This window comes from Eulemur rufifrons, chromosome 3, assembly GCF_041146395.1.
Source record: "Eulemur rufifrons isolate Redbay chromosome 3, OSU_ERuf_1, whole genome shotgun sequence".
NCBI classification, from domain to species: domain Eukaryota; kingdom Metazoa; phylum Chordata; class Mammalia; order Primates; family Lemuridae; genus Eulemur; species Eulemur rufifrons.
Window position 1 is genome coordinate 88,934,801 of NC_090985.1, and position 27,249 is coordinate 88,962,049.

Sequence of the window (27,249 nt, forward strand, 5' to 3'; positions counted from 1 at the left end):
AAATTCCCGCTTTGCAGTAGAGTGTGGTCCCCCTGCCAATGACAAAGGTGTGTGCTCTCAGCTTTAGAAACATAAACTTTCTTTAAAACGGAAACACCAGAGCAACAAAAGAAAAATGGAAATGAATTGGAAATACCTGTCTCTGTGTGCATTATAGATATAGTCGGTACTCAGCTGTTAAATCCGGCAAAAATTCCATTGCTTTAATTAATTTCTTTGTGCTGATTCTTCCTAGTAAGCCTTAATTTTAACAAAGTTAATTAGGTTGAAGATTAAAAATCCCATTAGTGTCGATCACTCACTTCTTGGCTCTGGTAGTGAGGTACTAAAACCTTGCTCGGTTCCAGAGGGGCAAGCAGAGGAAGGGGTGAGAAAAAGCAGCGGAGCTAGCTTTTTGCTGTTCTTCAAGGCCAGAGATTTTATGCTGCTTTTAAGGATTTAGGCAGCTATCAGATATAATCGTCATTTTAAAGCATATTCTGTCCTTTTCCAGTCATGGCTTATCTCCTGTCTTTTAGACCTGCGGCTATTTATTTTCTGAGAGGTGTGGGCAATGGTTACCTTTGCTGAGAAACTCTATCCCATCTACTCTGATTATCCAATTTGCAGGTTTGCAGGGCATAGATTTTTAATCAAGGGCCTGTTTCCACTGTCACCTTATCTGCCTGTGTATTATGGTTAAAGACTCAATGGAGGCTAATATCTTACCCAGAGCAGGAAAGAATAAACAATTAATAGAATCATGAATTACCTGCAGGTCGTAATTCTGTTCAAAATTTGAGTTATGCTTTCTGCCTTGGCTCCCACACCTAACTTACAATGGGAAGAATTACAAAAATTCAAACACGCATTGTTATGACTTACTCCCAGGAACTGGCTACATGTGAGTGTGGCAGACACATAGAAAGAAGGGGCAGCAAGACCAGAGAAAGGGAGCCCAAGCTGCAGGCCTAAGCATGTGTTGTCTTGTGCACCGTGGATGGTCATTAATGGAGAAGGAACCAAGGGAGGATGGAGGTGGTGGGAAGCTGTCTGAAGTCAAGTTCAAGCAGGGATATGGCAAAGGCATTCCACTTCCTGAACAGAGTTGAAGGTCAAGGGGAATTTGGTCTAGGATTAGAAAAACAGAGTACATGTTGTGCAGAACAAAATTGTCCAAGCGAATTCATCTCAAAACAAGGTGACAGAAAATCAGAAGGGAGCACAGCTCCGTAAAACTTGTCTGGGCTACCAGCACCCATAAATGGCAGAGAAACTCCAAGATACTGGAGCAAATGGGGAGACAAGGTAGGTAGTTGAGCCTTTAAGGTGTGTGTGTATGTTTGGGGCAGAGAGGAGATGTGTAGTGCTGCACAGAATGTTCAGCATTTAGGGGGTCGTCAGGAGTGTTGGGTCACGGGGAAACCCACCGATCCTCCCCTGACCTGTGAATCCCCACAACAGTGCTTATCATAGTCACCCCTAAACAAATGGTATTATAGTTATGTATGTATTTTGGATCAGTGTGAATAGTGGGACCACAGCAGGCTGACACATGAAATGCATAAAACCAGGGTTTTTAAATGGTTTATAAATGGTTTCTTGCTGTAATATCACTGAAAAGTAGAGTATAGGGCAGGCTCTGTGGAATGATCTCCTATCAATAACTTACCGATAAGCTTGGGTAGCCTCCACCAGAAGAACAGAAGTACCAGTTCATGGTGGAAGAAGAGTGGGCCTTCTGCAGGTGAAGTGTGTTTCTCTTTGGGCCTCAAGGTCATTATTGAAATAATAAAGGTAAAGAACTAAGTTATCTCTGTGGTCCATTTTAATTCTAAAAACCTATGATTCTGGACTCTAAACAAGTGTTATTATCTCTGCTTGACTTAACATGGCCTTTCCCTTTTCTTTCTTCTTTGCTCAAAAACAATCCCAAGTCTATCACCCATGAACCTACCCTGACACACAGCACTGCTATGGTGGAAATCCTTGTTCAAGCCTGTTGGGCAAAGTATTCTGTTTCTCAGAGCAAAGGTGTTAATTAAGTCTTTAGCACTGCCTCTTATCTCTTCACACACTCCCTACTCTGTTCAGCCTCTACTGCCTGTGAGAGTCTGCTTGAAAAGTCTGCAAAGTACCTTCTGTTTCATAGGACCAGCCTCTGCTCACACTTTCTGCATCACAGCTCAAGACAGGAAGGGAAGAGGTCTCAGAGTGACAACCTGAGAAGGGACCAAGAGCACAGTCCTACCTCACTCAGTTAATCTCTCCCAACAGGTGGAATCATTGTTTTAACACATATCTAGACCAGAAACACTTTCTGAACCTTTAGGGAGGTCAGTACCTTGCCCTTCCCCACTTGCCAAGTACTCTGTTATGGAATGGCTTCACATGAGTTTATTTTGTCAAGGCATCTAGATTTCGAGCTGTGAAGAGCAAGGATGATTCCTCTTGAGATGTTATTAGAGACCGCTCTGAGTCTGGCTTTTTTATGCATAGCTCCTGAAGTTGTAATTTTGCCATTGCACCTCATTTGCTTTTTCATTTTCTCCCTTAGCTTTGGACATGACTACTGAAACTCAACTGAACAGGATAAATCTTTTTCTAAGCCATATTCAACACCAGTTCTTACCTATCACTTGAAAACCTGCAATCCAAGAAACACTGGTAAAGAACAAGCCAAAGGGGGCTTGTAGCTCATGCTTGCCCTAGCTTTCACTCACATTTGTTCTTTAGTTCTGACACACTCATACATTCACACTCAGGAGTCAGCTTACACATGCCAAGAAACAAGCTGCAAGTCAGTGCTGCCCAAGAGGAAGATCTGGGTCTTGCTGCCCCATCTGAATTGTCATTTGGCTCAAATCTTCCCCCAGTGATATTAGTCACAGCTCTTGGATGATAAGGACATCTCTTAGGTTCAGATTTGGAGGAACCCCAACTTTCTCTCCACCTCCTTTCCCTTTTCCCTCATGCACACACGCGCACGCACACACACACACACACACATGCACCCTCTCATTCAGTAATAAAGATAGTAATGTGATTGGTCAGATAGTAAGAATCGTAGACAAGAGAAATGAAATACAGAATCTTTTCTTTCTCATGAATAACCCATCAATTCTGGTAGGTTTTGGGCGGATGTGTTTGTACTTTAAAGGAAAGGAGAAGATAAAAGGGGGGCAGAATAGGTTGAGAAGGGGATATTTGTTCTGCTTTGTGCTTTGTCTACCAACTGTGTCATGTCCGTACTGTTTTCAAATTAGTGCAGGTAAAAGCAATTGCATACCTAAAACGACTTAATTGGTCACCTCCATTCATTAATCAAAATAAGAGCCTCCAGCTCCAGGTTGGTGTAATTTCAGCTTGGAAGAAAGACTTTCTTCTCATTAAGGTCTTAAACTTGGCTTGTTTTTTAGTTACCTAAAATTAGAATGGCCAATCTTCTATACGATCATATTATTAATCTATTCATTATTTATTCAAAATAATTTATTGAGTGCATACTATGTAAATGACTTTATACAAGATCTATGGAAGGAACAGAAAATGTAATGAGAATGTCAACCCGTTTCAGCTTAAACAACACTCCTTCAGAGACACCTTCCCTGACCATCCAGTCTACAAGTAGCTCACCAGCCACATGCAATCATATTTTCCTTGTTTTATTTTCTACACAGCTTTATCACTGACTGTGTATCTTTTGATTAGTGATGTGTTTAGGGGATTTTTAGTTTTCCCCTGGAGGAATGTATGTTCCATGATAGCAGAACCTTGCATCTTGCCCACCTCTTGTACCAGTCTGGGTTTTCCAGAGAATCAGAACCAGTAAGAGTTATATAGATATCATAGTATGTATGTAAATGATTTATTTTAAGGAGTTGGGTCACAGGATGCAGGAACTGTCAAGTCCAAAATCCACAGGGCAGGCCAGCAGGCTAGAGACTCTCAGGGAAGAGTTGATGCTGCAGTCTTGAAGCAGATTTTCTACTTTCTCAGGGAAAACTTGGTTTTGCTTCTAAAGACCTTTCAACTGATTAGATGAGGCCCACCCACATTATTGAAGGTCATTTCCTTTAATTAAAGTCAAATGATGGTAGATGTTCACCATACCTGTGAAATACCTTCACAGCAACACCTGGATTAGTGATTGAATAATTTGGTACTATAGCATAGCCAAATCAACACATAAAACTATCATATCTCTCTATCTCTAGCTTTTAGGAGAGTCCTGGCACATGGTAGGTTGCCGTAATATTTGTTGGCCGCCTACTAATTAACTTGTTGCACAGGCCTTAGAAGATACTGTATAAGATACGACCTTGCCCTCCTTGTGCTTATGATATGGATGGGAAGACACACCCCCCACAAGGAAATAATTGTTCCACAGCACTGGGCAATGTGTCATTGAGCTAAAATAAGTGATACTAAGACCAATTTTTTTTTTTTTTTTTTAAAGGACTTGGAATCTTGGAATTCAGAGGAGGGAAGATTCTTGCGAGAGGAAGGAATGAGAAAAGACTTATTTGAGGGTCTGGTAGACTATGTCAGGTTATTTCACTGCTGTTTTTCACTGTGTAACAGTAACTAACAACTCAGTGAGTCACCTTTCTCCCTGCCCTCTCTGGGTCTATACCTGTCTGTCTTTGGTTCGTTTGCCTCTGCCGCTGAGGACGGCGATGACCTGCTTTCTAGGGAGAACGTGCCACTGCGGTTTGGTTCCTGCAGAATGAGTGGTGCTTCTACCTGCTTTGAGTTATGCTCCTCTTGGATCTTGTGGGTCAGCTCTTAACTGGGTGGGGGAGGCGACTCATTTAAGCTGTTTTGTACTCAGTGACTTTAGTGTGATATTTTACTGACTAATAAATGTCATTTTATTAATTAGTTTGGTAATCCTTTTATCATGAGTATAATACTAGAAACCTACCTTTTCCTCATTCTGTGTATTTATTCAGATCATCGCTATGAAAGTTAACCTACTTAAGGAAGCTAGAAGACTGATTACACTGATAAAGGTAATACAAAATATATATAAACATATAAGAGGAAATGAATAGGAAAGCTGGTGTAAAGTGAAGTGTTCTCATAGCTTTGGTTCTACTATTGACTGCTTCTAACTTTCAAGTGAGGCAATATGCACACAAAATGAGAGGGCCCTGATGTTCTAAAGAGACCACATGGTACGGGCAGGTGAGAGACCTAATGTTCTCTGGGCTCTGCAACTACCATGTGGCCTCGGGCCAGTCACGTTGTCATTGCAGGGACAAATTCAAAATGGAGTTTGGAATAGCCCTCAAACATGTTTAAGTCCTGAAACACTGCTGCCACAAAATCTTACATTTAATTCTGATTTGTGAAACAGAGAAAGAAAAAACTGGAAGCCAGAGTTGGTGGGGAAGGTTGTGTGTTTGTGTGTGTGTGTGTGTGTGCGCGCGCGTGTGCCTGAAGCCCACCAGTTGCAGTCTTAGTTTCTCCCTGGAGAGGACTCTAGAAACCCCTAATGCTTTAGAGTACAGTTTGCAAACCATAAATTCAATGGAATGCAATGACGTATTTGCCTGCTTTGGAATTCTACACAAAATTGTGAATGAGGTAATTCATCCACGTGAGTTTTTATAAAGCTATTATTTTCTTTATAATAATAATTACATAAGAAATACGAGGACCTATTGTGCTGTAAAAAGTTTAGCCAATATAGGAGTATCTAGAGTAATAAATGAAAAGCCCCTTCACCTTGCACCCTCTGCCCCAACCCATCCCTGCCCCAAGCTCTGTTGGTAGTTTGGTAGGAAACCTTTCAGAGCTGCATTTTTGCATTTATTTTATATATACATGGGGGGAATTTACATAAATCAAATCATACTATAGTTATTCTATAACTTACCTTTTCACTTAACATTATGCCTTAAAAATCTTTCTGTATCAGTATGATATACCTAATTATTTCTAAGAGCTGAACAGTGCTAATAGTGTATAAGAATTCTCATTTGCCTCATGCCATCAACAGCCCTGGGAATTATCAATATTTAAAATATCTCCTATCAAAGGGCAAATTTGATATCTTCATGTTGTGTTAATGTCTTCTCTGATTGCTCATTGAGCACTGTGTATTGGCAAAGTGAGTTTCCCATTATCTGTTATGTTGAAGATCACCTAAGATCTAAAAAGGGGTAAACATTTTAATTATAGTGTTTGTTTAGCAGAGTTACTGACTGTTATGCTTTTGGTCTCTGATAACCTATAAAACAACTTCCTTCTGGAGATTCAAACATATTTTCATGTGCTCATAGCCATTAGTGGCCTTGGATAGAGAACATTCTATTAATTAGAAGAAACTTATAGTTCTCTTGATGAATTATGAATAGAATTTTAACCATAAATGCAATAATTATCATTCTTGCCTTGATTTAAATTGCCAGGTCCAGCAATGATAAAGTCCTAGTATTCTCTTTTTAACCATTTTTTAAGGTCAATTTACTTGTCGGTTTAATTGAGATATTTTCCTATAAAAACAAAACTAAGCAAAGCTGAGTATCAAGCTCCTCCAACTTCTTATTTCATGTACTAGTATGTCATGTAAGTTGCCAAACCAATCCATCATAAGGAGCCACGGATCTCCTAAGTAAATGCCAGTAAAAAGGAATATATTTAGTAAGATTAATAATCATTTAAATTTATAGCACTCTTTCCCAAAGACGCTTGGGAAGCTTTGTGAACATTTGAACCAAAAATGCAGTCTAAACCACTGGGAAACGGATATGTAAACTTGCTAAAGAAAATAAAATATGAGCCTCATATAGTGGCCCTTCATATTCAGAGATGACACATTCATATTATATAGTTATCAGTTCAACAAGTTTTTATTGCATTTTATTTGTTCTCCCCAAAGCCTTATTTTTGATAGATGATGCCTAAGATATACAGGGAGCGTCCTTTCAATATCGTGTGAGTGATGAAAGGCAAAACAAAACAATTTATCAAATCACACTGCATACATCCCTATAAATTTGGAGAGTGATGAATCTGTAGACCCATAGAACGTGGCGTGTCATGTATTCATCAAAGGTAAAGCCCCGAACATCTCAAACACTGCTGTTGACAGGAAGGCTGATCTTTCCTGGCAAAAAGAAAAGAAAAGGAATTACCCTCTGAAACTATTCCTACGCTAGAAGAATTCTTTGGAAGATTAAGCAGTTATCTGTAGCGTTTGAGTTCAGAGTTGTACGCAGAATTTGGTATGACTATTTCAACAGGGGATGATGTCACCATGCTTTTATTTAGTAAAGTTAAGCGGGTTTACAAAATAGTTAAATCACCTTCTATATTTTAGGCTATGTCTAGTATTTCCACAGAACCTTATTCATTTCTTTCTACTCAGTTGTAATTCTATATTTTTAAATTTATCTGTTAAGTCATTTAGTTTCTTTTTCCTCCACGACGGCAAACTCTGTAAGGGGACTTTATCTGACTCACTTTTGTATCCATAATGACAAGGACAGTGAGTGGGACTCAAGAATTTGTTAGACGCATGAGCTGAGTTACTCACTCTGACTCTTTCTCTAAAACATAACATTTAAAGGGCTATTTCGAGTAACTTTTATGCTTTTGACTGGTTACAGAAAAGATACATCTTTATTATTGGAAATTTGAAAAACTCAGAAAAACACAAAGAAGGAAATGAAATTGACCATAGTCCTCATACTTAGAAACAATCACAGTTCATTTAACATTGTGGTGTATATCCTTCAAGTCTTTTTTCTTTCCATGCATGCATTTAGAAAGTAAATCATTTTCAACAGAGCATTAAAATGTATTTGTAGAAAGAGTACATTAACTTCTCAAACACTTAAACTAACTAGGCAGTCATAACAATTTTTCAAGAGATCATATTAAAAACTTAAAATTTTGTTCTAAAGGTAAAACAGTTTGTCTAAGTTAAAACAATTTGCCTATACTTAGTTTGGCTAGTCTAGTTTATATAACTTGTTAAATATTGACATTGAATGCCTTCCTCCAGTACTTCTGCCTTTCGAACTCCTACCCTTTCATTGCATGTAAAATCATCCCTTTTCCTTGAAGCCTTCTCAGATTACCTCATGAGAATGTGACTGCTAAGCTCCAAAATGAGAGTGCTTTATACCTCATATAGCCTTAATCTTGCCCATCCTTAATCATCTCATTTAATCCCCGCACCCCCACATTTCTTGATAATGAACTCCCAGGAAAGGGCAAAATCATAGCTTTTCATGTGGGTACTACACACAGGACCTTACCCAGTATCTATACACAGTAGGCATTCAATAAACGTCTGTTGAATCCATTAATAAATATTAATGAGCATTCCACTGGCAGTAATGGACTAGCATCATTTTCGTATATGACACATAGAAAATAATTATATAAGTTGCCAGGGTCCAATTCACTGGCCAGCCGTGGTCTGAGTGCTTTTTTTATGATGATGCTAATGTGACTGGCAGAGACAAATTTTCATTCCATGCATAACCAAGCCAAATTGTAGTTGGCATAGATTCCTTTGGACAAACTAATTATGCCATTGTTCTGTCAGTATTTTAACTCTATATTCTGTCTCAGTGTTTCTCGTGCTTCACTGCCCTTAGGACAGACAAGAATTTATGGATAAAGGATAAATGCCACCAAGGTAACTCTCTCATAAGGAATAAGGCTCAGCTACAGCCCTGTTCTTATCACAGGTCTCTCACGTTTCTCTGTGCACTCAAATCTCTGCCCTCATCTAAAGAAAGTCAACGTAACTGGGAGGAAAGGGCCTGCTTAATGGAATGACAGTTCTGGAGCATGCGTTACTGCAGTGCCAGGCCTGCAGGCTGGGGCACACACCCCAGCTCCACACTCAAGAGCTGTGGGGGCTCAACTCAAAGCCCAGCGTCCCTGCTGTGTAATACCGACAAGTTTCTTACCTCTCCTAAGTCTTGGTTCTTTCTCTCTCTGTAAAAGAAGATAATGATAAAATCTGCTTCAGAGGGTGGCTGTAAAGATTAAATTAGATAATCCATTAAAGCATTTAGCACAGTGTCTGACATAAATGGGTTCTATAAATAATAGCTATTATTATTAAAATTGATCCAGAAGCAGTAGTTGTGTCTATGTGTGTGTGTGCATGTGTGTATGAGTGTGTCTGTGTAAATATATATGGTGTGGACTGGAAAATAGTGAATTCTTGTTGGCTGAATTATACAAATTGCAAATAGACAGATCTGATCTCAACCACTGCCTCGGAACCCCTCCAACATACACATGTGCATGTGCTCACACATGCACACATACCCCGCCCCCTCCGGCTGACCTTAGGTACGGGCAGTGGGTGTGCTCTGAAGGCCAACAATGAGAAACAGGATAAGCATCTCTTTCCCTTCCCTGGCCTGCATGGATCCTGAACCTGCCCAGCTGGTATCTATATTTCCAACCCTGCTGGGGGTCCAACCATGGGGAGCAGGGACCTGCCTTTGCTACTGAGAGCCAGGGAGTATTGGACAGCTTAGGGAGAAAGGTTGGGTGGTGAGGGGATAGGCAAGAGAGGTACATGGCGCTGCCAGATTAGAGTGGACAGAAGAGAAATTCTTGGTGCTTTGAGAAGGATGAAGAGAACAGCCATCTCCTCCCCTTTCCTCGCCTGTCTATTGGGCATGCTTGTATGTTGTTTGTAGCTTGGCTGCTGATTGACACAGGATAGGTGAGAGAGAGAGAGAGAGACAACCCCCTTTGAAGGGTCACTCTGTTGGAATGACCTGGTAGAACTTTCCTTTTTATTTGTAATTTTCAGGTGGTAAAAGGGTTCAAGTGCTATTTAATGCATCTTTTAAAAAATAGTGTTTAGATCAAGGAGGCCCTGTCCACAAATGCAGAGGGAAAATGAATCATGGCAAACCATATTTCAGGAGCTTTATAGTCTGATTCAGAAATCACTGCTGTTGATTCAGCCCCTTAATGTTACTGGATGAAGCCTCCATTTATTTAGTCACTCATTCATACAGCCATTTTTTTTATTTGAGCATTTAAGTGTCAAGCCCTGTGCTAAGAGCTGAGAAAACAGAGATAAATATAAGACACATCAGTAGGCATTCAGGAATAATTAGTTGAACAAAATGAATCAATATATGATTCCTCACTGCCTATTATAAATAAATATTGGTAATAAAGTCAGTTAGCAGGTTCCTCACAACGGTTTACAGCGTATCATTGGAAATGAAGTAGTTATCTTCCAGCAAGGAGAAGGTTCAGGGAGGAAGATCAAACAAAGGTTCATAAGAAAAGGTTTCTTTAAGTTATGTCTTAAATGATATGTAGAAGCTTGCTCAGTGAACAAGAAGGAAGAAAAAAAAAAAACAAAAATTCTGAGTGTAGGGAAGAGAATTTTTCCAAAATTGCCTGTGTTCCAGAATTACTTGAGTATAGGGGTAGAATGAAGGGAGGAGAAGGAATGGGGGAATCTGAAATCACACGGATTGGCAGAGGCCAGGCTGTAAGAAAGGCAGAGGAGCAAGGAGGGAAATATAGGACTGGGGTCAAACAGACCTGGCTGGAATCCCATTTCTGCTCATCAACAATTGCTTTGTGACCTTGGAAATCCCCTCTGAGATTCCATTTCTTCATCTACCACAATAAAAAGCACATATATCTTGCAGGGTTGTGGTAAGGAATTGCAGCCTTGTGGATGAAACTGAGCACACACAAAATGCTTAGTATTTGACTATGAGCATTAGTATTTAAACACTTTGCTAAGGAACTTGTGCTTCATTTTATTTCTCCCCAGAATCCTGTAGGGGTTTTAATCAGCAAAGTGACATGGTTTGCATTCACCTTCTGGTTGAATGGGAAGGATAGAATTGGTTTATGATTTGGATAAGTTGCTTAAACTCTCTGAGCCTTAGTTTGCCCATCTATAAAATGGAGACTGTAATAAAACTTACCTTCTCATGTTATTACGAAGGTTAAATGAGATCACGAAAAGCATTTAGTACTGTGCCTAACCCAATAGTAATCTATCACTACTTGTTTTGTTAGTTTTTATTTATTTATTTTTATAATTTTTTTTATTTCAGCATATTACGTGGGTACAAATGTTTACGTTACATATATTGCCTTTGCCACACCTGAGTCAGCGCTTCAAGTGTGTCCATCCCCCAAACAGTGCACATCACACCCATTAGCTGTGAATATACCCATCTCCTCCTCCCCCCTCCCACCTGCCAAACAACGGATCAATGTTACTACTAAATGTGTACATAAGTATTGATCAGTTAATACCAATTGGATGGTGAGTACATGCAGTGCTTGTTTTTCCATTCTTATCATATTTCACTTAGTAGAATGGGCTTCAGCTATATCCAGGACAATAGAAGAAGTACTAGATCAGCACTGTTTTTTATGGCTGAGTAGAACTCCATGGTATATATATACCACATTTTATTAATCCACTCACATATTGATGGGCACTTGGGTTGTTTCCACATCTTTGCAATTGTGAATTGTGCTGCTGTGAACATTCTAGTGCAGATGTCTTTTTTATACAATGTCTTTTTTTCCTTTGAGTAAATATGCAGTAATGAAATTGCTGGATCAAATGGTAGTTCTACTTTGAGTTCTTTGAGGAATCTCCATATTAATCACCATAGAGGCTGTACTAGTTTGCAGTCCCACCAGCAGTGTAAGAGTGTTCCCATCTCTCCGCATCCATGCCAACATTTGTTGTTTTGGAACTTTTTGGTAAAAGCCATTCTCACTGGAGATAAATGATATCTCATTGTGGTTTTGATTTGCATTTCCCTGATGATTAGAGATATTGAGCATTTTTTCATATGTTTATTGGCCATGAGTCTGTCTTCTTTTGAAATGTTTCTGTTCATTTCCTTTGCCCACTTTTTAATGGGGTTGTTTGATTTTATCTTGATGATTTTCCTGAGTTCTATATAGATTCTAGTTATCAGCCCTTTATTGGATGTGTAGCATGTGAATATTTTCTCCCATTCTGTCGGTTGTTTGTTTGCTCTCCTGATAGTTTCCTTGACTGTGCAGAAACTTTTTAATTTCATCAGGTCTCATTTATTTATTTTTATAGTTGCTGTGATTGACTTTGGGGTCTTCCTCATAAATTCTTTCCCTAGGCCATTGTCTATAAGAGTTTTTCCAACATTTTCTTCTAGAATTCTTTTAGTGTCATGCCTTAGGTTTAAGTCTGTCATCCACCGTGAGTTGATTTTTATGAGAGGTGAGAGGTGTAGATCCTGGTTCAGTCTTCTACATGTGACTATCCAATATTCCAGCACCATTTATTGAATAGGGAATATTTTCCCCAGTATATATTTTTCTCTGCTTTGTCAAAGATTAGATGGCTATATGAGAATTGTTTTATATCTCGGTTCTCAGTTCTGATCCGTAGGCCTATGTCTCTGTTCTTGTGCCAGTACCACGCTGTTTGAGTTACTATAACCTTGTAGTATAGGTTGAAGTCTGGTAAATTGATTCTGGTAAATTTATTCTTTTTGCTTAAGATTGCTTTTGCTATATGAGGCTTTCTCTGGTTCTCTAGGAAGCGTAGAATTATTTTTTCTACATCTGTGAAAAATGATGTTGGTATTTTAATAGGCATTTCATTGAATCCGTAGACCACTTTGCGTAGTATCGACATTTTAACAATGTTGATTCTGCTGACCCATGAGCATGGTATGGTTTTCTACCTGTTTATATCCTCTGCTATTTCTTTCCTCAGTTTTTCATAGTTCTCCCTGTAGAGGTCTTTCACCTCCTTAGTTAAATATGTTCCTAAGTATTTTATTTTCTTTGTTGCTATTATGAAGGGTGTTGAGTCTTTGATTTGGTTCTCAGTTTGACTGTTGTTGACATATAGGAATGCTATTAATTTACTTACATTGATTTTTTTAACCTGAGACTTTGCAGAATTTATCAATTCCTGTAGTCTCATGGCAGAATCTTTGGAGTTTTCTAGATATAAGATCATATCATCAGTAAAGAGCAATAATTTGACCTCTTCTGCCCCCATCCTTCTCTTGTCTGATGGCTCTGGCTAGGACTTCCAGCACTATGTTTAATAGAAGTGGTGATAGAGGGCAACCTTGTCTGATTCCAGTTCTAAGCAGGAATGCTTTCAATTTTTCCCCATTCAGTATGTTGTTGGCTGTGAGTTTGTCATATATGGCTTGTATCATTTTTAGGTAAGTTCTGTCTATGCCTATTTTGTTAAGCATTCTTATCATAAAAGGGTGCTGGATTTTGTCAAATGCTTTTTCTGCGTCTATTGAGAGGATCAGATGGTCTTTGTTTTTACTTCTATTTATGTGTTGAATTATATTTCTGGATTTGCATATGTTGAACCATCCCTGCATCTCTGGGATGAAGCCCACTTGGTCGTGATGGATTATTTTTTTGATAAGCATCTGAATTCAGTTTGCTAGGATTTTGTTGAGAATTTTTGCATCTATATTCATAAGGGATATTGGTCTGTAATTTTCTTTTTTTGTTGCGTCCTTTCCTGGTTTTGGTATTGGCTTCATAAAACGTGTTGGGAGAATTCCTTCCTTCTCAATGTTGTAGAATAATTTCTGCAGTATAGGCGCTAGTTCTTCTTTGTAGGTATGGTAAAATTTGGGTGTGAAACCATCTGGTCCAGGACTTTTCTTTTTAGGAAGGTTTTTTATTGCTGCTTCAATTTCAGTACTTGATATTGATCTGTTCAGGAATTCTGTTTCTTCCTGATTGAGCCTAGAGAGGCTGTGTGTTTCTAATACTTTGTCCATTTCCTCCATGTCTTCAAGTTTATGCCATAGAGCTTTTCATAGTGTTCATAGGTGATATTTTTTATTTCCATGGTATCAGTTGTAATTTCTCTTTTTTCATTCCTGATTGAGCTTATTAGAGTCCTTTGTTTTCTGCTTCTCATTAATCTAGCAAGAGGCATGTCAATTTTATTTTTTCAAAGAACCAACTTTTTGTTTTATTAATCTTCCATATAGTTTTTTTGTTATTTATTTCATTTAATTCTGCTCTGATCTTTGTTATTATTTTTTTTAATTAATTAATTTATTTATTTATTTGCTGCTGCTGAGTTTGGGGTTGGTTTGCTAATCCTTTTCCAGTTCTTTGGGATGATTCATTACATTGCTGATTTGTGATCTTTCTGTCTTTTGGACGTAGGCCATGGATATAAATTTTCCTGTCAGGACTGCTTTAGCTGTGTCCCACAGATTTTGATAACTTGTGTCTCCTTTATCATTTAGTTCAAAGAATCTTTTGATTTCCATCTTAATTTCCTCCTTATCACAATAATCATTCAGCAGAAGGTTGTTTGGTTTTCATGACTTTGTGTAGAGATGAGAGTTTCTGTTGGAGTTGATTTCTAATTTTATTCCACTGTGGTCTGAGAAGATGCATGGTATAATTTCTACTTTTTTAAAATTTGTTGAGACATGCTTTGTGGCCTAAGATATGGTCAGTTTTAGAGAATGTCCCATGAGCTGATGAGAAAAACATATATTCAGTGATTTTTGGGCAGAATGTTCTGTAACTGTCGGTCAAGCCCATTTGTTCTAGAGTTTTGTTTAAGTCCATTATTTCTTTGTTTTTTTTTTTTTTTTTCTGTTTGGAGAATCTGTCCTGTTCTGTCAGAGGAGTATTGAAGTCCCCAACTATTATGGTGCTGCTGTTTATCATTTTGTTTAGATGACGTAAGATTTGCTTTATGAATCTAGGTGCACAAATATTTAGAATTGTTATGTTTTCTTGTTGAATTGTACCCTTCATCATTATATAGTGACCATCTTTGTCTTTCATTACTTTGGTTGATTTGAAGGACTAAGTTATTTGAAATCAGAACTGCTGTACCAGCTTTCTTATGGCTTCCATTTTCATGAAATATTGTTTTCTATCCCTTCATCTTGAGTCTGAATGCGTCCTTGTGGGTTAGATGTGTTTGCTGGAGATAGCAAATACTTGTCTCATGTATATTTATCTATTTGGCCAGCCTATGTCTCTTTATTGGGCAGTTCAAGCCATTCACATTTATTGAAAGAATTGATAAGTGGGGCCAATTTATGTTCATCCTGTTGAGTTGAACTTTGTTGCTTTGTTTTCTCTCTTGACCCATTGTGGTAGCTGGTCTTTGACCTTTAGCTTTTGGACGATTTTACACTGATGAGTGTTTGTTGTGCTGATCTGTGTGTAATGCAGTTTTGAGTATTTCCTGGAGGGCAGGTCTTGTCTTGATGAATTCCCTCAGTCTTTGTTTGTCTGAGAAGGTCTTTATTTCTCCTTCATATATAAAACTTAGCTTTGTAGGATACAAGATTCTAGGCTAGGCATTTTTCTGTTTGAGAAGAGTGAGAATGTGGCCCCAGTATCTTCTGGCTTGTAAGGTCTCCTTTGAGAAGTCTGCAGTTAGTCTGATGGCTTTTCCTTTGTAGGTTACCTGCTGCTTTTGCCTTACAGCTCATAGGCGGGCCTCTTTCTTGTTTATTTTGGCCAATAGGATGACTATATGTCATGATGTCTTCCTGTTTGCAATGAATCTCCCAGGAGTCCTTTGAGATTCTTGTACCTGGATATCTAGATTTCTGACAAGGCAAGGGAAATTTCCTCCTTTATGTCCTCAAATAGTTTATCCAACCCTTGTGTGTTTTCTTCTTCACCCTCAGGGATGCCTGTAATTCCCATGTTAGACTTCTTCACATAATCTCACATTTCTTATAGGCTTTCCTCTTTACTCTTATTTGTCTGCTCTATCTCTGTGACTGACTTGTTTAATTGAAAGGTCTTATCTTCAATCCCTGAGATTCTTTCTTCTGTTTGAATCCCTGAGATTCTTTCTTCTGTTTGATCTACCCGGTTCTGAGGCTTTCCTCTGTGTTTTGTAATTCCTTGAATAAATTCTTCATTTCCAGAAGTTCTGTTTGATTTTTCTTTAATATTTCAATTCCAAGTCCTGGATTTTTTTTTTTTTTTTTTTTTTTTTTTTTGTGGTTTCTTTGTGTTGGATATCCATTTTCTCTTGCATATCATTGAGTTTTCTTATAATCCATGTTCGAAATTCTTCTGTCATTTTAGTGTTCAGAATTTGGTTGATGCCCACTGCTAGAGAGCTGATATTCCCCTTTGGGGGTGTGCTTTACGTTTGATTCTTCATACTTCCAAAGTTGTTTTGCTGAGTCCTTCCCATCTGGAGCAGCTGTTGCTTTGTACCTTTGGATTTTTGTTTAGATAATGACTTGCCCAGTTTAGTCTCTGAGCCAGTAGGTGGTGCTTGTGGGTGAAATTGGACCACACTCTGTGTGATGAGTCAGTAAATGCAGTAAAAGGGTATGCAAATTGACCTTCCTGTCAGTAGGTGGCACTTGCTGGTGGGAGCAGACTGTAGTGTTGTTTTTGGGTCCTATAAGCAGCTCTCCTTACTCTGGAGATGCACTCTAGTGCCTCAGGTGGTGGATGAGGCCCTGGGACTTCCAGGTGTGTCTTTTTTCTCTACCTCAGCAGGGGCAAGTAGGGGAATGAGGCTGGGCAGAGCTGGATTGGGTGAGCCTGCCCCTCAAGCTCCACAGACGCTGTTAGCAGAGGTCAAATATCTGTTCTCTGCTTCTGGGCAAAGCTGCCAGGGAGGGGCTGAAATGGCCCCATTCAGCCAAAAAGTCTGTGTGTGGAGGTGGGGCTGTCTGAGATCTGCAGTCTGGAGCAGATCTAGCTCCTTTCCACCCTCTCCTATTCCACAGTTTCTCCCAGGCCTCTGCTGGCAGCGGGACCTCAAGTCAGCGGAGCTCCCCTGACTGTGATGCTAGCCGGGGAAGGTTCCCCTCCCAGGATCATGGCCTGAGGTGAGAGTGGGACCCTCCTGTGGAGGGAGGCTTGCCCCTGGAGCATGCTGTAGCTAGGACCCACTCTGATCTGCCCCTGAAGGCACACACACCTCAGTAGACTAGTTAACAAATATCCTTTCTGTGCCCCACGGCAATGCTATCCAGATCTGGGTTTACAGGATATGGCCTGCAGGCTGTCTCCCAGGCCCTGGAGATCAATCCCAGGGAGAAGAATGCTGGTCTCAAGTTACCCTTGGGGTGCTCAAGCTGGATCAATGTCTCTCTATCTCAGGGCTGCCCCACTCTGCTGGAGTCACCAGGCAAGCGGCACCAGGGAGGGCCAGAGGGTAGGGAGCTCAAAGTCCGAGTGCCTCTCAGTATGCTGCAGAGCCCCAAAAGGAAAGGTCTTGTTCCCTGTGGATGCCTCCTCATGGTGGCTAAATTGTCTCTCTTGGCAGCTGTGGGTAGGGGAGGGGAAGGGGAGAATGAAGCAATATGGCACCTACTTGGGTCTGTGGAGCAGGATGTGCCCCAAGGGATCTGGGAGCCTGGTGCCCTGTCTGCAAGAAGCTCACCACTCACTGGTGGCAGCCATCTCTGGGCTGGTGTCAGCACGTCTCTCCAGCAGCTTAGGAGCCCACCAGCAGTCCAAGATATAAGGAAGGGGAAATTTAACCTCTCAACCTACCCTTGTCACTGGTCTCCAATCCTCCCTGGGGTTTAGACCCTGCTGATGCTTTTCTTCTTCCAGTTCTTCTCGGCATGTTAGTTTTTAAATTGACATATAATTGTACATATTGATGGCATACTTAGTGATGTTTCAATACATGTAATTTACAGTGATCATATTGAGGTAATTAGCATATCCATCATCTAAAACATTTATCATTTCTTTGTGTTGGGAACATTCAATATCCTCTTTCTAGCTATCTGAATCTGTTATTGTTAATTATTGTTATCCTACAGTAGATGGCTATCCTACACTGGAACTAATTTCCCCTCTGTAGCTATAATTTTGTATCCTTTAACAAATCTCTCCCTATCACCCCCGTCCCCTACCTTTCCAGGCTCTAATAGCCTCTGTTCTAGTTTTTACTTCTGTGAGTAACAGAAAGTTAACTTTTTGTTAGCTTCCACATATGAGTAAGAAAATGCAGTGTTTACCTTTCTGTTCCTGGTTTATTTCACTTAACATAATACCCTCTAGTTCAATCCATGTTGCCACAAATGACAGGATTTTATTCTTTCTTATGGCTAAATAGTATTCCATTGTGTATATATACCACATTTTCTTTATCCATTCATCTGTTGTTGGACACTTTAGTTTGATTCCATCTCATAGCTATTGTGAATAGTGCTACAATAAACATGAAAGTACAGATGTCTCTTTGATATAGTGATTTCCTTTCCTTTTGATAAATGCTCAGCAGTTATTTGCTGGATCATATGGTGGTTCTATTTGTAGTCTTTTGAAGAAAGGCCCTACTGGTCTCCATAGTGACTGTACTAGTTTACATTCTCACCAATAGTGTATAAGAGTTCCTTTTCCTCTGCACCCACACCAGAATTTTTTTTTTTTTTGTCTTTTTAATATTAGTCATTCTAGGTGGGGTGAGATGATATCTCATTGTGGTTTTGATTTGCATTTCCATGATGATCAGTGATGCTGAGCATTCTTTTATATATTTGTTGGCCATTTGTATGTCTTCTTTTGAGAAATGTCTGTTCAGATCATTTTCCCAATTTCTAATCATATTTTGTTTTTGCTATTGATATGTTTGAGCTCCTTGCATATTCTGAATATTAATCCCCTGTCAGATGAATAGTTTGTAGATATTTTCCTCCATTATTCCCTTTCTACTCTGTTGTTTCCCTTGCTGTGCAGAAGCTTTTTGGTTTGATATAATCCTATTTCTCTATTTTTGCTTTTGTTGCCTGTGCTTTTGAGGTCTTATTTGTAAAATCTTTTCCCAGACCAATGTGCAGAAGTGTTTCCTCTATGTTTTCTTCTAGTAGTTTTATAGTTTTGGGTCTTATATTTAGATCTTTGATCCATTTTGAGTTGGTTATTGTATAGGGTGAGAGGTAGGGGCCTAGTTTCATTCTTCACATGTGGATATCCAGTTTTCCCCATACCATTTATTGAAGAGACTGTACTTTCCCCAGTGAGTGTTATTGGCACATTTGTCAAAAATCAATTGGCTGTAGATACATAGATAAATTTCTGAGTATTCTGTTCTATTTCATTGGTCTGTGTGTTCATTTTTTATGCCATGCTGTTTTGGTTACTATAGCTTTGTAGTATATTTTGAAGTCTGGCTGTGTGATGCCTCCCACTTTGTTCTTTTTGCTCAGGATTGCTTTGGCTACTCAGCATCTTTTGTGATTTCATACATATTTTAAGATTTTTTTTTTCTATTTCTCTGAAGAATTTCATTGGTATTTTAACAGGGATTGCATTGAATCTGCAGATTTCTTTGGGTAGTACAATACTTCTTAATTTTTATTTGATTATATTTTAAGGGGTGAGTTTGAAAGCAAAAACACAAGCCAGCCAAGAGGTCTTTGTTGGTCTGGTTGAGGAGGAAGGTAGGGTCCTGCTTTCTGAGATGGACTGGAGGGCACAGACAGTAGATCTTTAAGAATAAAAATCGACAGGCCTGGGATTCATTGAATGTGGAAGATGATCTTGCTGTTGATAATCTTTCCTTCACCACATGTGTTTTACTATACAGAATCTAGGCTATAGTTAAATTTACTTTTCTAAAGTTTGCATTTCATGTTAAAGGCATATACTTCCAGAGCAGTGAGGTCCACATTCCCTGAATGTCCCCATTGATGAACCATTGCAGTTGAGTGTCACAGCTTAAAGGAAGAGGTTACTGTGAGTTCAACAAAATTGGAACCAGTACTAGAGATCACAGTTGGATTTAATGAATCAACAGAAGTCCTGCAGGAGCTGTGACTTCCAATCTGTACCATATCCACCCCCTTTAACCCTCCACACAAATTTAAATATATTAAAAGGATTATTAACATTAAACAGTTTAACAGAAATCAGCCTAAGCAATGCAAACCATCTGGATATAGCTAGGATCAACTGCTCTGGCTCTACTATGATAGAAAAACATTTCAAATCATCTCTGGTTCTCAAAAAGAAAAAGAAGGAAAATAAAAACTGACTTACTTGCAAACAATGGCAATAAATCATACCAGAGTTCTTGAGCTCACAGAAACTAACTTTTAAGGAGACTAAACTGAATTTATATGGAAGATTTGGCTACCTTCTTCCAAACATTTACAAAATGCTATTTAATTTTTATCAGAATTTTAATCTAGAGGAACCTATGACATTTAATTTAATCCCTAATGTTCAAGAAGGGCCATTGGCATGCTACTCAGACTCATGAGAATGTGGGCAAATTGCAGTGACCTATTCTTGTACTTAGCAATTTCCATCAAGACTTTATCCTTCATGCTTCTATAAAATCCTGCCTGTTGCAATTTAAGGCCACCATGTTTTGCTCTCATTTACATTGAAGAGCTGCAAGCTATTATACATCTTCTCTCACATCTGCAGACCTCTATTAAATGTCTTCTCAATTTTCTGAAAATTTCAAAGTGTTTTTTCAACCTCTCCATGATTAGCTTTGTGAGTTTTTCTTATTATACTTTGCAGGTCAACCTCTGTCCTCATAGCAGAACCAAGAACTAAAATGATAGTCTAGATTCTAAAGTATTGCTCAGTAAAGAGCAAGCACCTACTCCCCAGTTCCTGAGTCCCTCTGGCTAGCCTAATGTGATGCCTCTCAGAGTGTGATGGTAGACCGTTCCCAGACCATTCGCCTCCTGGCAACCATGCCCTCTTATATTCGCCTGCCCTTGACTGTGGCTTGCTCCTCATGAATGGAAGAAAACAGAAAGAATAGGATGTCACTTCTAAGATTAGGTTACAAAAAAGACTGCAGTTTCTATCTTGGGCACTCATTTACTCTCGTTCTCTGGGGTCACTCCCTTTGGAGAAGCCAGCTCTTATGTCATGAGGCAGCTCTGTGGAGAGTTCATTTAACAAAGGATTGAGGCCTGCAACAACTCCGTTCCATGGAGCCTTCAGGTGAGACTGTGGGCTCAATGAACACTTGATGATTTCATTGATTGTATAGAACTGATTTCATACAATTCAATGAGAGACCTTGAGCCAGCATCACCCTAAGCTGGGTCTAGATTCCTGCCCCAAAGAAATTACAAGATAATAGATGTTTGTTGTTTTAAGCCTCTTGGGTTAGAGGTAATTTATTACACAGCAGTAATAACTAATACAAAAGGCTAAGACTATGCACATACTGGAATCCTAATGTGTGCATGAAAACCTGATTGCAACATATTTTAGTTAAGGGCTACGGACAAGTTATTGAACTTTTGTAAACCTCAATTTTCTAAGCTCTGAAAAAGCAACAATAATGATAGTACTTTCTTCATAAAGATGGTTATTTGAGGATTAATTGGAACAATGGATGCAAAGTGCTTGACGGACTAACTGGTTCATAGCAAGTATTCAATGAATGTTAGTGGTTTTATGCTTACTATTGTCTTTAATGTTTATCAGTTTTAAATATTGACTTTTGCCTAGGGGTCTGTACTTTAGCCTTTTCCCATTAGCTCTTTCTTGATGGATCTAATACACTCCAAGACTTTAATTACCACCTATGCACAGATACCACCAAGCCTTTACGTCTCTTACAAACTCAGGGTGGGTATTTATTGTTGCCTATTGGATTACTCTGCCAGGCTGTCCTGCACAGAGGTATTTCAACTCAAAAACTCAAGAGTTTGATTTCACACCTTTCCTTCCAACCCAGACTGGCTGGTGCTCCAACGTTCCACATGAGAGAAGTCACCATCTAAGAATTTTGTTCCAAGTGTGAATAGTCATTATTGTGCTAATCTCTTAAAACAACCATTGCAAGCATACAGTGATCTATGTGCAAGGATATTCATTATAATGTTATGCTAAAACTTAGGAACCAAATTTCTATCAATAGGAAATCAGCTAAATTATGCTCATTAATAATAATAATTAACATTTATTGACATTTATGTGACAGGCCCAATTCTAAGAATATTACATATATTGTGTCACTTAAATCAGCGGTCCCCAACCTTTTTGACACCAGGGACCATGGAAGTTTCATGGAAGACAGTTTGGGAGTGGGGGCATCGCCACCTCCCCTGTACCTCAGATCATCAGACAATGGATTTTCATAGGGAGTGCACAGCCTGGATTCCACACATGCTCAGTTTGCAGTGGGGTTCACACTCCTATGAGGGTCTGATGTCCCCACGGATGAAGGGCGGGTTTCCCGCAGTGATGAGAGCAATGGGGAGTGGCAGGTTTGCCTGTAGTTTTGAGAGTTTTTATTTTTTAATTAATTAATTAATTAATTTTCAGACAGAGTCTCACTCTATGGCCCCAGCTACAGTGCAGTGGCATCATCATACCTTACTACAACCTCAAACTCCTGGCCTCAAGCAATCCTCCCACCACAGCCTCCCAGAGTGCTGAGATTACAAGCCTGAGCCACTGCATCAGGCCTGAGAGTTTTTAAAGTTTAATGTGTTTACAGTGGCTTAAAATCTGGTGATTTCCCCAATCACAATGCAGTTATAACATCGCTTTGTTATAAAACTGACAGCAGCAAGTAGGGCCACTATCTAACATCAATAAATGGAATTCAGCAAGGAAAACTCTAAGTACCATGTGAAAGTCTTGCACATTTGGGCTTTTTTTGTTTCTTTGTTTCAGTCTCTTCATTGAATTCTTTTTTTGTTGTTTCTTTGTTGTTGGTTTTTTTTTTTCTTTTTTTTTTGAGACAGAGTCTCACACTCTGTCACTGGAGCTAGAGTGCCATGGCATCATCATAGCTCACTGCAACCTCAAACTCGTGAGCTCAAGTGATCTTCCTGCCTCAGCCTCCCAAGTAGCTGGGACTACAGGCACGAGCCACTGCACCTGGCTAATTGTTCTATTTTTAGTAGAGATGGGGTCTCCCTCTTGCTCAGGCTGGTCTTGAACTCCTGAGCTCAAACAATCCTCCTGCCTCGGCCTCCCAGAGAGCTAAGATTACAGGTGTGAGCTATCACACTCAGCCCTGAATTCTTATTTTTTTTTTTAAATGGTTTTATCTTTGATTATGTGACCTTATTTAGAACACTTCTTTCTACCTAGTATATTGGGATATGGTGATAAATGAGAAACTTCCCTGGTGTCTTGGCAGCTTGGCCTTCCCTGCTGCACCTCTTGAAGTTTGCTCTGCAGTGGATTTTTCCAGGAGTCAGCACAGCATAGAAAGCTTTTCCCAAAGTGCAGTGAGCCTTTCACAGTCAGGCTGTAATTTTGGGTATGGCATCGACATTGAATCAGTGAATCGTCTTGTGAGAAAGTCAGTTCCTTTGCAGTTTGCTTTAAACCTTCAGTAAGTCAAAGACTAAGTCTATACAACCCCCCTCTGTCCCCCATAACACCTACTAATCTTCTGTTTTAACCAAGAGAGCAGGCCTTGGGCTGGGAGCTTTCAGCAGACTAGAATATCTAGCTAGAATTTAGTAACAATGTTTTCTTTTTCTTTTTTGTGTTTATGGTAGTGATTTATTTATTTAAAAGAAATAAGCCAATTTTTAAAAGATACTAAGAAAGTACTGTGACCAGGTATTTTATGAATATAGCTAAAAATTTCTGCCAGTGGTCTATGAATGACTGAAGTTTGGAATCATAAGTAATTTGGAAATATTATAGTTAGAAGTCAAGGGGCCCAGAATTATGTTTTGAGTATTTGTAATTTTGGGATTTTTATAAGTCATTCAATTACTATATCTTAAAATTTTCATCTGTTAATTTTCAGGTTAAATTTTATGTGATTCACAACAGTAGCTGTCATTGACAGAGCCTTTGCTATAGGCTTGAATGGCCCTAAAAATTTTAGATACACCATTGAATCCTCACAACCACCCAACAAGGTCAATAGTATTATTAACCCTACTTTGCAGAAAAGGGAGCTGTGTGAGTTCATTTAGGCTACTATAATGGAATACCATAGACCCGGTGGCTTATAAACAGCAAATTTATTTCTCACAGTTCTGGAGGCTGGGAAGTCCAAGGTCAAGGTGCTAATAGATTCAGTGTCTGGTGAAGGTCCACTACCTGGTTCATAGATGGTGCCTTCTCACCGTGTCCTCATATGGCAGAAGAGGTGAGGGAGCCCTCTGGGGTCTCTTTTATAAGGACACTAATCCCATTCATGAGGACTCTGCCCTCATGACCTAATCACCTTCCAAAGTCCCCACCTAGAAACACAATCACACTGGGGGCTAAGTTTCAACATAAGAATTTTGGGAAGATAAAAACATTCAGTTTATAGCAAGAGCCAAGATAATGAAAGAAGTCTTAACCCAGGATTATACATAGAGTAGATGGTAAAACAAGGAGTCAAACTCAGATAATCTTGCTCCAGACCCTATGTCCTTAACTGTCAAGATTACCAACCTAGGTTCCTGGGAAGCATTTGTGACATTTATTTTAAATTCCAGAATCTCAGTATGTTCATCCACTTCTCCCAGAATATCTTCAAACTATACCATTTTATTTTGTTGAAAGAGCTTCTGCGTTAGTACCAAGCATCGCAGCAGAGCAGTCTTGAAGGAATAGGCCCCTCAATCCACTGTCTGTCTGCATAATGCAAGAGTGAACCACATCTTCCCAGCACTATCAGAGAAAAGAGAAAGCATTTCAGAAGAACCGGGTAGCTTTGGTAACATTAAGCAATCACTGAAACCTTCTCCAAGGAGCAGTATTTTTCCAAAGCTCAAGTAATCAGAATACCTTGTGGATTTCTCAGCCTGCTCTTCCTCGTCTCCTGAATCTTCCCCCACTTCAAACACACCTTAAATATTGTTTTAATCTAAGAAATGAGCACTTGTAATTACATTTTATATACCCAGTGAAAACTGTAAGAGTTCCACAGGTCACTGGCCTCATCTGAGCCCAGTTCCAGTGCTCTATGGAGAAAGTTCTAGGCATGGTCTAGAAAATGTATTTATTCAGGTGAAAGGAACTTTGAAGGCCACACATAGAAAATTTTCTACTGTTCTTTATGTTGTTGAATTATAAGTTTTTCAGAGGTCCAAGTTAAAAAATAAATTTTAAACCTATTATAATTTAAACTTTTAAAAATCTCCACTGGGCTTATGTTTGCAAATGATTTTACCTGTGGCATAAAGAATAAAATATTTCTATTAATATATATGAATGACCTATGACTTTATTTCTAATTATTCTTAAGACACTATGGCAGTTCATAATAATATGTCTATATACCTATTTGATTCATTTTATTTTTAGGCATGGATGCAGTCTGAATAAACTTGACATACAGAGCATCCAACATATATTTTTCTTCTGAGAGTATTATCATTAGAGAGAAGCTTCTATAAACTTATATCCTTGTTTATTTTTAAAATAAATAAACTATAAGGTAATTTTATTTTAAACATTTTGCACCAGCACAGACAACAAAATAAAAAATAGACAAATGGGACTATATCAAACTTAAAAACTTTTTTGCATCAAAGGAAATGTTCAACAGAGTAAAAATACAACCTACAGAATGGGAGAAAATAATTGCAATGCATGTACCTGATAAAGGGTTAATATCTAAAACATATAAGGACTTCTACAATTCATCAACAACCCTCCAAAAAGCCAAAAAATCCAATTAAAAATGAGCAAAGGACTTAAATAGACATATCTCAGAATAATATATACAAATGGCCAATAAGCACACAAAAAGATGCTCCAGACCACTAATAATTAGAGAAATGCAAATCAAAACCACAAGGTGATATCACCTTCTACCCATCAGAATGGCCAATATGAGAAGAACAGACAGTAAAAATATTGGCGAGGATGCAGAGAAATTAGAATCCTTGTATACTGCTGGTGTGAATGTAAAATGGCCCAGTCATTTTGGAAACAGAGTATCCTGTCAAAATTAAAAATAGAATTACTGTATGATCCAACAATCCCACTTTTGGATCTATATTCAAAAGAATTCAAAGGAAGATCTTGAAGAGATTTGGCTCACCTATGTTCATTGCAGCATTATTCACAATAGCCAAGAGGTAGAAGCAAACCAGATGTCCATCAGGAGATGAATAGATAAAGAAAATGTGGTATATACATTCAAGGGAATATCATACAGCATTCAAAAAAAATGAAATTCTGCAATATGCAACAACATGGATGAAACTTGAGGACAGTATTCTAAATAAAATAAGCCAGTCACAAATACTATATGATACCACTCATACGATATATTTAAAGGAATCAAAATCATAGAAACAGAAAGTAGAAAGATGGTTGCCAAAGGCTGGGGGGAGGAAGAAGGAAGGATTAGAGTTTACTGCGTATAGAGTTTCAGTGGTACAAAATGAAAAACATTCTCGAGACCCATTGCACAATAATGTGAATATACATAACACTGCTGAACTTTAGACTTAAAAGTGGTTGAGATGATAAATTTAATTTTATGTGTTTTGTATCACAAATTTTTAAAAATTACAGACATTTTAGAGCATTTGGGTGAGGCTGATGCTAATTCTTATTGACTATGATAAGGTATCATTTGTATTTCATTTTTAAAACTCAAGCCACTTTGAAAAGCTAACAGTTGATGATTTTAGAGCATGAAATCTACTAATCACTTGGCTCTCTTATATCCCATTCAGCAGAAATTACAATGTGCATTTTGGGGAATTAATTATTGAGAAAAGTTGTACGGTATCTTTTAAATCAATCATAGAAAAAGTAGTCCCACTCCTCTCACTGAACTGCCTTTAACATAGCCTCCTTGTGATATGAATATTACCATTGCAAGGAAAAATAATTATTGCAAAGTTTTCAGTTAATAGTAGAGTTGAGAGCAAAACAATGAATTAAATATTCTAAGTTCCTACTTTACCAAGATGCAGAGATAGCAATGAGCAAGGAACCATCAAGATATCATTTAATAAGCACTGAAAGTAAATAATGTATTAATGACATGTATTGAGAAAGGATGTGAGTATACCCCACAGGATTGTGAATAAACCATTGTAGAAATTGCATGTTCGTGTGGGGATTTGACTAAAGGTACAATGGCTGGCCAGTACAGGTGCAGTCCTTAAATACCATTGTATTTCTGTTAAACATCAATATTCCTTTGGCAGGGGTATATGGAGACCAGATGTACAGGGAAGGGGAGCAGATACATTGACTAAGGTGTTAAATTCAATGGAAAAATATGACAAGGAAAAATGAAGTTAAGATTCCTAGAAAAACTAAATCAAACTAAGTGAATTACAAGGTATAGCACATACTCTATAATAACCTCTCTCACTGCAG

At 38.6% G+C, this 27,249-nt stretch overlaps 1 protein-coding gene across 2 annotated transcripts in view; it reads left to right on the forward strand.

Moving 5' to 3' along the window:
• Positions 1-27,249, forward strand: part of CYP7B1 (cytochrome P450 family 7 subfamily B member 1) — a 184,802-nt gene that overhangs the window by 107,837 nt on the left and 49,716 nt on the right. Inside the window, exon 1 of one of the 2 annotated variants that reach the window (XM_069466452.1) lies at positions 4,974-4,994. The exons of the other annotated variant lie outside the window; for it this stretch is intronic. The gene's annotated coding sequence lies outside the window, so the exon portion shown is untranslated. Of the gene's footprint in view, positions 1-4,973; positions 4,995-27,249 lie in introns of those variants that run through there. 2 annotated transcript variants of the gene reach the window in all.